We start from the raw sequence: 13,058 nt of genomic DNA on the forward strand, positions 1-13,058 counted from the left end.
ACTGTGTGTTCCTAGGTGTGTGTGTCTGTCTGACTGTGTGTTCCTAGGTGTGTGTGTGTCTGTCTGACTGTGTGTTCCTAGGTGTGTGTCTGTTGGTAACTAACTGTGTGTTTCCTAGGTGACTGCTGGCTGCTGGCTGCTATAGCCTGTCTGACTGTGTGTTCCTAGGTGTGTGTCTGTTGGTAACTAACTGTGTGTTTCCTAGGTGACTGCTGGCTGCTGGCTGCTATAGCCTGTCTGACTGTGTGTTCCTAGGTGTGTGTCTGTTGGTAACTAACTGTGTGTTTCCTAGGTGACTGCTGGCTGCTGGCTGCTATAGCCTGTCTGACTGTGTGTTCCTAGGTGTGTGTCTGTTGGTAACTAACTGTGTGTTTCCTAGGTGACTGCTGGCTGCTGGCTGCTATAGCCTGTCTGACTCTGAATGAGAAGCTTCTCTACTGGTCGTTTCCTCAGGAACAGAGCTTCTCTGAGGGATATGGAGGAATCTTCCACTTCCAGGTCAGAACCCACCAATCAAAAGCACAGAACTATAATGAGTTTACTATTTAATGCCAGGGTTAGAGGCTCTAAGACTCTTTTAGAGATTTGTCCCTATGGTCTAAACAACTCTCAATACTACACTATGTTGCACTGTAATCACGTATGTTACACTATTATCACAGTTGCATTTCAATTCAGTCAGTTCGAGACAAACACTTATTCAAAATTCACATTAAACTCATTTTAATTTCATTAAAAAGTGGGATAGGAATTTCAGTTTCCTTCCTGAATCGTGTGAAATTAAATGGAATCAACCCCAACCCTGATTGCAAAGTATTATTTTCTCTTGTCAAATCCTCAACCGTGTACTGCATGGGACAACTCTTTCTCCCCCAGTTCTGGCGCTATGGCGACTGGGTTGACGTTGTTATTGACGACCGCATCCCCACCTTCAACAGCCAGCTGGTGTTCACCAAGTCTGCCGAGAGAAATGAATTCTGGAGTGCCCTGCTGGAGAAGGCCTACGCCAAGTATGTACTGCTGACCCTAAATCTAGACCAAGTAGGTAACCCTAACCCCAACCCTACACCAAGTAGGTAACCTTTACCCCAATCCTACACCAAGTAGATATCCCCAACCTTATACCAAGTAGGTAACCCTAACCCCAACCATACACCAAGTAGGTAACCTTTACCCCAATCCTACACCAAGTAGATATCCCCAACCCTACACCAAGTAGATATCCCCAACCCTACACCAAGTAGATATCCCCAACCCTACACCAAGTAGGTAACCCCAACCCTACACCAAGTAGATATCCCCAACCCTACACCAGGTAGGTAACCCCAACCACAACCATACAAAGAGTAGGTACCTTTATCCCAACCCTACACCAGGTAGGTAACCCTAACCCCAACCCTACACCAAGTAGATATCCCCAACCCTACACCAAGTAGGTAACCCCAACCACAACCATACAAAGAGTAGGTACCTTTATCCCAACCCTACACCAGGTAGGTAACCCTAACCCCAACCCTACACCAAGTAGATATCCCCAACCCTACACCAAGTAGGTAACCCCAACCACAACCATACAAAGAGTAGGTACCTTTATCCCAACCCTACACCAGGTAGGTAACCCTAACCCCAACCCTACACCAAGTAGGTAACCTTAACCCTACACCAAGTAAGTAACCTTAACCCCAACCCTACACCAAGTAGGTGACCTTAACCCCAACCCTACACCAAGTAGGTAACCTTAACCCCAACCCTACACCAAGTAGGTAACCTTAACCCTACACCAAGTAAGTAACCTTAACCCCAACCCTACACCAAGTAGGTAACCTTAACCCTACACCAAGTAAGTAACCTTAACCCCAACCCTACACCAAGTAGGTAACCTTAACCCCAAACCTACACCAAGTAGGTAACCTTAACCCCAACCCTACACCAAGTAGGTAACCTTAACCCCAACCCTACACCAAGTAGGTAACCTTTACCCCAACCCTACACCAAGTAGGTACCCCTAACCCTCACTTCCCCCCCTCCCCAGGCTGAAGGGTGGTAACACCACAACCCAAACCCTCACTCCCCCCCTCTCCCCAGGCTGAATGGTGTTAACACCACGACTCTAACCCTCACTCTCCCATCCCCCCTCCCCAGGCTTCACGGTTCCTATGAGGCCCTGAAGGGTGGTAACACCACGACCCTAACCCTCACTCTCCCATCCCCCTCCTCCCCAGGCTTAAACTACGACCCTAACCCTCACTCTCCCATCCCCCTCCTCCCCAGGCTAACACTACTGTCACACCCCCCCCCCTCCCCAGACTAAAGGGTGGTAACACCACGACCCTAACCCTCACTCTCCCACCCCCCCCCCTCCCCAGGCTAACACCACGACCCTAACCCTCACTCTCCCATCCCCCCCCCCTCCCCAGGCTAACACCACGACCCTAACCTCACTCTCGACATCCCCCCTCCCTCCCCAGGCTAACACTACTGTCACACCCCCCTCCCCAGACTAAAGGGTGGTAACACCACGACCCTAACCCTCACTCTCCCACCCCCTCCCCAGGCTAACCCTAACCCTAACCCTCACTCTCCCATCCCCCTCCTCCCCAGGCTAACCCTAACCCTAACCCTCACTCTCCCATCCCCCCTCCTCCCCAGGCTAACCCTAACCATAACCCTCACTCTCCCATCCCCCCTCCTCCCCAGGCTAACCCTAACCCTAACCCTCACTCTCCCACCCCCCCCTCCTCCCCAGGCTAACCCTAACCCTAACCCTCACTCTCCCATCCCCCTCCTCCCCAGGCTAACCCTAACCCTAAACCTCACTCTCCCACCCCCCTCCTCCCCAGGCTAACCCTAACCCTAACCCTCACTCCCTCCCCCCCCCTCCTCCCCAGGCTAACTCTAACCCTAACCCTCACTCTCCCATCCCCCCCTCCCCAGGCTTCACGGTTCCTACGAGGCCCTGAAGGGTGGTAACACCACGGAGGCCATGGAAGACTTCACCGGGGGCGTGACAGAGTTCTATGAGATGAAGGAGGCGCCCAAGGAGTTGTACAAGATCATGAAGAAGGCCCTGGAGAGGAGGCTCTATGATGGGCTGCTCTATCGACGTGAGTCTCTGACCCAGGATCGTGACCCTGACCTCCAACGGGTCTCACAAACCGTAGTTGAAGACACTCACGCCGATAGAGCAGCCCATCATGGAGCCCCTCTCTTCATTTATTATTCTGACCCATCACCTGACCTGTCACCAGACCTAACACCTGACCTGTCACCTGACCTGTCACCAGACCTAACACCTGACCTTTCACCTGACCTGTCACCTGACCTGTTACCTGACCTGTCACCTGACCTGTCACCAGACCTAACACCTGACCTTTCACCTGACCTGTCACCTGACCTGTTACCTGACCTGTCACCTGACCTGTTACCTGACCTGTCACCTGACATGTCACCTGATTTGTCACCAGAACTAACACCTGACCTGTCTCCTGACCTGTCACCAGACCTAACACATGACCTTTCACCTGACCTGTCACCAGACCTGTTACCTGACCTGTCACCAGACCTGTCACCTGAACTAACACCAAACCTGTCACCAGACCTGTCACCTGACCTAACACCTGACTTGTCACCTGACTTGTCACCTGACCTGTCACCTGACTTGTTACCTGACCTGTCACCTGACCTGTCACCTGACCTGTCACCTGACTTGTCACTTGACCTGTCACCTGATCTGTCACCAGACCTGTCACCTGACCTGTCACCAGACCTAAGAGCCATTTCAGTCAATGCAGAATGTATTACTATCCTGTCTGTGGTGGTCGGGGGTTAGTGCTGCCGTCCCCGCACCCTGTGCACATGTGTACCGTGTCAGTGTGGGTACAAATCTGTCCCACTGTCTAATTGACAGAATGGCCTTGTCCAAATCTGTCCCACTGTCTAATTGACAGAATGGCCTTGTCCAAATCTGTCCCACTGTCTAATTGACAGAATGGCCGTGTCCAAATCTGTCCCACTGTCTAATTGACAGAATGGCCTTGTCCAAATCTGTCCCACTGTCTAATTGACAGAATGGCCGTGTCCAAATCTGTCCCACTGTCTAATTGACAGAATGGCAGTGTCAAAATATTCGTACTTACGCTCTAAATAGTAGTTGTTTTGAGAATGCGAAATAAGAACGTTTCATAGTTTGTGAAATGTCTAAAATGTAGTGTGTTGTAAATGCCAAGATGTCTTATTTTTGGCTTTTCATCTGATAAAATTGCATACTATTGAGGAAGAGAATCGTGTTTTGAGATCCACATATATTTGAGAACAGCTGATAATCAGCTGAAGGGACACGTTGTACCAAAATGAACCAATGGCAGGAATCAAAGCAAATATGCCTTAGATGAGGTCTTCTCAGTAGGAGGAGCCAAGTATGCTTATACTTGTGGCTTACTGCATTCGTTTTTACTCAATAGTACTCAATAGTACATTCTAAATAGTGTCTAGTATGAGTAGAACACTGTATGCGGATTTAGTAAGTGGTAGGCAAGCCAGATTTTGGACACGGCCAATGCATTCTCTTCTCTTTCCTTGTGAATAAAAACATGTACAAAATACAAGGATAGTAGGAACTGGCCCCCCTCCCCCCTAAAAATAACTTCAGCTATTTAATAAGATGAACATACTATATCTAGTGCTGGAAGTCATCAGTGATCAAATATCCTCGATGGTCACCACTAAGAAAACAAAACAATTATGGCCACCACTAAGTAAACAGAAGTTTTATGGCCACCACTAAGAAAAACAAAACAATTATGGCCACCACTAAGAAAACAAAACAAGTATGGTCACCACTAAGAATACAAAACAATTATGGCCACCACTAAGAAAAGAAAACAATTATGGCCACCACTAAGAAAACGAAATGTTTATGGCCACCACTAAGTAAACGGAATTTTTATGGCCACCACTAGAAAACAAAACAATTATGGCCACCACTAAGAAAACAAAACAATTATGGCCACCACTAAGAAAACAGAATGTTTATGGTCACCACTAAGAAAACAAAACAATTATGGCCACCACTAAGAAAAGAAAACAATTATGGCCACCACTAAGAAAACAAAACAATTATGGCCACCACTAAGAAAACAAAACAATTATGGCCACCACTAAGTAAACAAAACAATTATGGCCACCACTAAGAAAACAAAACAATTATGGCCACCACTAACTAAACGTTTATGAAAATGTATCGTGGTGCTTTCTAAACCCTGACCTGTATCTGTGTTTATCAGGGACTAAACCCTGACCTGTATCTGTGTTTATCAGGGACTAAACCCTGACCTGTATCTGTGTTCATCAGGGACTAAACCCTGACCTGTATCTGTGTTCATCAGGGACTAAACCCTGACCTGTATCTGTGTTCATCAGGGACTAAACCCTGACCTGTATCTGTGTTTATCAGGGACTAAACCCTGACCTGTATCTGTGTTTATCAGGGACTAAACCCTGACCTGTATCTGTGTTTATCAGGGTTTAAACCCTGACCTGTATCTGTGTTTATCAGGGACTAAACCCTGACCTGTATCTGTGTTTATCAGGGACTAAACCCTGACCTGTATCTGTGTTCATCAGGGACTAAACCCTGATCTGTATCTGTGTTCATCAGGGACTAAACCCTGACCTGTATCTGTGTTTATCAGGGACTAAACCCTGACCTGTATCTGTGTTTATCAGGGACTAAACCCTGACCTGTATCTGTGTTTATCAGGGACTAAACCCTGACCTGTATCTGTGTTCATCAGGGACTAAACCCTGATCTGTATCTGTGTTCATCAGGGACTAAACCCTGACCTGTACCTGTGTTCATCAGGGACTAAACCCTGACCTGTATCTGTGTTCATCAGGGACTAAACCCTGACCTGTATCTGTGTTTATCAGGGACTAAACCCTGACCTGTACCTGTGTTCATCAGGGACTAAACCCTGACCTGTATCTGTGTTCATCAGGGACTAAACCCTGACCTGTATCTGTGTTTATCAGGGACTAAACCCTGACCTGTATCTGTGTTCATCAGGGACTAAACCCAGATCTGTACCTGTGTTTATCAGGGACTAAACCCTGACCTGTATCTGTGTTCATCAGGGACTAAACCCTGATCTGTATCTGTGTTTATCAGGGTTTAAACCCTGACCTGTATCTGTGTTTATCAGGGACTAAACCCTGACCTGTATCTGTGTTTATCAGGGACTAAACCCTGACCTGTATCTGTGTTTATCAGGGACTAAACCCTGACCTGTATCTGTGTTTATCAGGGACTAAACCCTGACCTGTATCTGTGTTTATCAGGGACTAAACCCTGACCTGTACCTGTGTTTATCAGGGACTAAACCCTGATCTGTACCTGTGTTTATCAGGGACTAAACCCTGACCTGTATCTGTGTTCATCAGGGACTAAACCCTGACCTGTATCTGTGTTTATCAGGGACTAAACCCTGACCTGTATCTGTGTTTATCAGGGACTAAACCCTGACCTGTATCTGTGTTTATCAGGGACTAAACCCTGACCTGTACCTGTGTTTATCAGGGACTAAACCCTGATCTGTACCTGTGTTTATCAGGGACTAAACCCTGACCTGTATCTGTGTTCATCAGGGACTAAACCCTGACCTGTATCTGTGTTCATCAGGGACTAAACCCTGACCTGTATCTGTGTTTATCAGGGACTAAACCCTGACCTGTATCTGTGTTTATCAGGGACTAAACCCTGACCTGTATCTGTGTTTATCAGGGACTAAACCCTGACCTGTACCTGTGTTTATCAGGGACTAAACCCTGATCTGTACCTGTGTTTATCAGGGACTAAACCCTGACCTGTATCTGTGTTCATCAGGGACTAAACCCTGACCTGTATCTGTGTTCATCAGGGACTAAACCCTGACCTGGATTTAATTGTATTTTTTTGTTAACGATCTTCACAAAATACTCTGTGATGTCAAAGTGAAAGAAAAATTCTAAAATTCTAAAAATTGTATTTTAATTAGATAAGTATTCAATCCCCTGAGTCAATACATGTCAGAATCACCTTTGGCAGTGATTTCAGCTGTGAGTCTTTCTGGGTAAGTCTCTAAGAGCTTTCCACACCTGGATTGTACAATATTTGCCCATTATTCTTTTCAAAATTCTTCAAACTCTGTCAAGTTGTTTTTTGAACATTCCTAGACAGCAATTCTCAAATCTTAGCCATAGATTTTCAAGCCAATTTAAGTAAAAATGTAACTAGGCCACTCAGGAACATTCAATGTCATCTTGGTAAGCAACTCCAACGTGTAATTGGCATTTTAGGTTATTGTCCTGCTGAAACGTGAATGACGTGATTTTGCCTGTGCTTAGCTCTATTCCGTTTTTTTCTATCCTAAAAAAACTCCCTAGTTCTTGCCCATGACAAGCATACACATAACATGATGCAGTCCACCACAATGCTTGAAAATATGAGGAGTGTTACTCAGTGATGTGTTGTGTTGGATTTGTCCCAAACATAATGCTTTTGTTTTCAGGACAAAAAGTGTATTTCTTTGCACATTTTATGCAGTATTTCTTTGATTCCTTATTGCAAACAGGATGAATGTTTTGGAATATTTTTATTCTGCACAAGCTTCCTTCTTTTCACTCTGTCAATGATGTTAGTATTGTGGAGTAACTACAATGTTGTTGATCCATCCTCAGTTTGCTCATATCACAGCCATTCTCTTGTATTTTAAAGATGATGGTACAAAAAAACAAACGCATGTTTTATCTTTGTATTATCTTTAATCAGATCTAATGTGTTATATTCTCCTACATTAATTTCACATTTCCACAAACGTCAAAGTGTTTCCTTTCAAATGGTATCAACAATATACATATCCTTGCTTCAGGTCCTGAGCTATTTATTGTGAAAATTGAAAAAAAAAGGGGGTGGATCTTTTAACCTACATTTTTGTGAATGGGGGGGTGTACCTAATAAACTGTCCGGTAAGTGCATACTTCCACAATAGACATGTCATGTAATAATAGTAGACGACACTACTGTAAATAAACACTAGCTCTTATGTTTAATTGTAAATTAAGTCCTTCTGGGTAAAGACATAAGTGATTAAATTGTAAAAACCTGTTGGATCTCCGTTTTTAAAAAGTCTCACAGTCTCAACGGAAAACAGTCCAGTTTTGAATGCATGTCTTTACCCGTTTCAATGCAGACAATTACGTAAATGGCGTCTCAACGGATTCTGATGTGTCTGGTATAGCGAAGACCAGCTATATGATTCATGTGTTGTCTATTTTATTCTCCAGTCCCTGGTTCCTGCTCGTTTTGAGACCCGCACTGTGACTGGCCTTGTGAAGGGCCACGCCTACTCTGTGACTGCTGTTGAGGAGGTGAGATACACCCATAGCAACATATAGATTCACTTCAATTACAGGATCTAAGGGCATCTTCACATGTTCTCTGATTGGAGGTGTGTTTACCTGCAATAGACCCATAGCAACATATAAATTCACTTCTCGCCAATAGTTGTGGGTAGGGACAAAGCTGACTCAAGCAGCCAATGGTTGTGGGTAGGGACAAAGCTGACTCAAGCAGCCAATCGTTGTGGGTAGGGGCAAAGCTGACTCAAGCAGCCAATGGTTGTGGGTAGGGACAAAGCTGACTCAAGCAGCCAATGGTTGTGGGTAGGGGCAAAGCTGACTCAAGCAGCCAATGGTTGTGGGTAAGGACAAAGCTGACTCAAGCAGCCAGTGGTTGTGGGTAGGGACAAAGCTGACTCAAGCAGCCAGTGGTTGTGGGTAGGGACAAAGCTGACTCAAGCAGCCAGTGGTTGTGGGTAGGGACAAAGCTGACTCAAGCAGCCAGTGGTTGTGGGTAGGGACAAAGCTGACTCAAGCAGCCAATGGTTGTGGGTAGGGACAAAGCTGAATCAAGCAGCCAATGGTTGTGGGTAGGGACTAAGCTGACTCAAGCAGCCAATGGTTGTGGGTAGGGACTAAGCTGACTCATGGACCGGTGTGTGTGGTGTGTGTGTTTCTCCTCAGTGTAAGCATTCCCAGCACAAGGAGCCTAAGGTGCGTCTGGTGCGCCTCAGGAACCCCTGGGGACAGGTGGAGTGGAATGGGCCCTGGAGTGACAAGTAAGATCCGCCTGATTGATTGATTGAACTGGCACCAGTTATAGACAGGTTGGTTTCCAATGTCTATGCTAGCATACAATTCCTAATACATTGCCTCATTCCTCTAAGGCAACGTTTACACAGGTATCCCAATTCTGATCTTTTTTCAACTAATTTGAATTTTGACCAATCACATCAAATCTTTTCATATCAGAACTTTTTTCAGAACTGGTCTGATTGGTCAAAATTCCATTTATCACATTTATAAACTTTATGCCATTTTTTTAAATGTATGAAATTGATGACATTTAGCATGTTTATGACATTTAGCACGTTTATGATATTTAGCACATTTATGATATTTAGCACGTTTATGATTTTTAGCACGTTTATGACATTTAGCAAATTATGACATTTAGCACATAATGACATTTAGCACATTATGACATAATGGCATTTAGCACATTATGACATTATGACATTTAGCACATTATGACATAATGACATTTAGCACATTATGACATAATGACATTTAGCACATTAGGACATTTAGCACATTATCACATTATGACATTGAGCACATTATGACATTTAGCACATTACGACATTATCACGTTTAGCACATTAGGACATTTAGCACATTATGCCATTTAGCACATTATCACATTATGCAATTTAGCACATTATCACATTATACCATTTAGCACATTATGACATTTAGCACATGAGGACATTTAGCATACTATGCCATTTAGCACATTATGCCATTTAGCACATAATGACATTTAGCACATAATGACATTTAGCACATTATGACATTATGACATTTAGCACATTATGACATTATGCCATTTAGCACATTATGACATTATGACATTTAGCACATTATCACATTAGGACATTTAGCACATTATGACATTTAGCACATTATGACATTATGACATTTAGCACATTATGACATTATGACATTTAGCACATTAGGACATTTAGCACATTATGCCATTTAGCACGTTATCACATTATGCAATTTAGCACATTATCACATTATACCATTTAGCACATTATGACATTTAGCACATGAGGACATTTAGCATACTATGCCATTTAGCACATTATGCCATTTAGCACATAATGACATTTAGCACATTATGACATTATGACATTTAGCACATTATGACATTTAGCACATTATGGCATTTAGCACATTATGACATTATGACATTTAGCACATTATGACATTAATGCCATTTAGCATATTATGACATTATGACATTTAGCACATTATGACATTATGCCATTTAGCACATTATGACATTATGACATTTAGCACATTATGACATTATGCCATTTAGCACATTATGGCATTTAGCACATTATGACATTATGACAATTAGCACATTATGACATTTAGCACATTATGACATTTAGCACATTATGACATTAATGCCATTTAGCACATAATGACATTTAGCACATTATGACATTATGCCATTTAGCACATTATGACATTATGACATTTAGCACATTATGCCATTTAGAACATTATCACATTTATGCCATTTAGCACATTAGCACATTAGAACATTTAGCACATTTATGCCATTTAGCACATTATGGCATTTAGCACATTATCACATTATGACATTTAGCACATTATGCCATTTAGCACATTATGCCATTTAGCACATTATGACATTTAGCACATTATGACATTATGACATTATGACATTTAGCACATTATGACATTTAGCACATTATGACATTATGACATTTAGCACATTATGACATTATGCCATTTAGCACATTATGACATTATGACATTTAGCACATTATGACATTATGACATTTAGCACATTATGGCATTATGCCATTTAGCACATTATGACATTTAGCACATTATGACATTATGACATTTAGCACATTATGACATTTAGCACATTATGACATTATGACATTTATAACATTATGACATTATGACATTTAGCACATTATGACATTATGACATTTAGCACATTATGACATTTAGCACATTATCACATTATGACATTTAGCACATTATGACATTATGCCATTTAGCACATTATCACATTATGACATTTAGCACATTATGACATTATGACATTATGACATTTAGCACATTATGACATTAGGACATTTAGCACATTATGACATTTAGCACATTATCACATTATGACATTTAGCACATTATGACATTATGCCATTTAGCACATTATGGCATTTAGCACATTATCACATTATGACATTCAGCACATTATGACATTACGACATTTAGCACATTATGACATTATGACATTTAGCACATTATGGCATTTAGCACATTATCACATTATGACATTATGCCATTTAGCACATTATTCCATTTAGCACATTATGGCATTTAGCACATTATCACATTATGACATTTAGCACATTATGACATTATGACATTTAGCACAGTATGACATTATGACATTTAGCACATTATGACATTAGGACATTTAGCACATTATGACATTTATGCCATTTAGCACATTATGGCATTTAGCACATTATCACATTATGACATTTAGCACATTATCACATTATGCCATTTAGCACATTATCACATTATGACATTTAGCACATTATGGCATTTAGCACATTATCACATTATGACATTTAGCACATTATGGCATTTAGCACATTATCACATTATGACATTTAGCATATTATGCCATTTAGCACATTATGACATTATGACATTTAGCACATTATCACATTATGACATTTAGCACATTATGACATTTATGCCATTTAGCACATTATGGCATTTAGCACATTATCACATTATGACATTTAGCACATTATGGCATTTAGCACATTATCACATTATGACATTTAGCACATTATGACATTATGACATTTAGCACATTATGACATTTAGCACATTATGACATTTAGAACATTATCACATTATGACATTTAGCACATTATGGCATTTAGCACATTATCACATTATGACATTTAGCACATTATGGCATTTAGCACATTATCACATTATGACATTTAGCATATTATGCCATTTAGCACATTATGACATTTAGCACATTATGACATTTATATTACATTATATTATATTACATTATATTACATTATATTACATTACATTATATTACATTATAATATATTACATTACATGACATTACATTATATTACATTATATTATATTACATTATATTATATTACATTATATTACATTACATTACATTATATTATATTACATTACATTATATTACATTATATTATATTACATTATATTACATTATATTACATTACATTATATTATATTACATTATATTATATTATACTAATTATATTACATTATATTAAATTACATTATATTACATTACATTATATTATATTATATTACATTACATTATATTATATTACATTATATTATATTATACTAATTATATTACATTATTTTACAATATAATATATTACATTTTATTATATTACATTTCATTATATTATATTACATTTTATTATATTATACTAATTATATTACATTATATTATATTATATTATATTACATTATATTATATTATACTAATTATATTACATTATATTATATTATATTACATTATATTATATTACATTATATTATATTATACTAATTATATTACATTATATTATATTACATAAAATTACATTATATTATATTACATTACACTACATTATATTATATTACATTTACATTACATTTACATTACATTTACATTTAAGTCATTTAGCAGACGCTCTTATCCAGAGCGACTTACAAATTGGATTACATTACATTACATTACACTACATTATATTATATTACATTATATTATATTACATTATATTATATTACATTACATTATATTACATTACATTACATTACACTACATTATATTACATTAT

General features: G+C 40.2%; 1 pseudogene; it reads left to right on the forward strand.

Moving 5' to 3' along the window:
• Positions 1-379: 379 nt before the first annotated feature.
• LOC135535654 (calpain-3-like) lies at positions 380-9,152 on the forward strand (annotated as a pseudogene).
• The last annotated feature ends 3,906 nt before the right edge of the window (positions 9,153-13,058 follow it).

Source organism: Oncorhynchus masou, unplaced genomic scaffold (assembly GCF_036934945.1).
Source record: "Oncorhynchus masou masou isolate Uvic2021 unplaced genomic scaffold, UVic_Omas_1.1 unplaced_scaffold_4900, whole genome shotgun sequence".
NCBI lineage: Eukaryota > Metazoa > Chordata > Actinopteri > Salmoniformes > Salmonidae > Oncorhynchus > Oncorhynchus masou.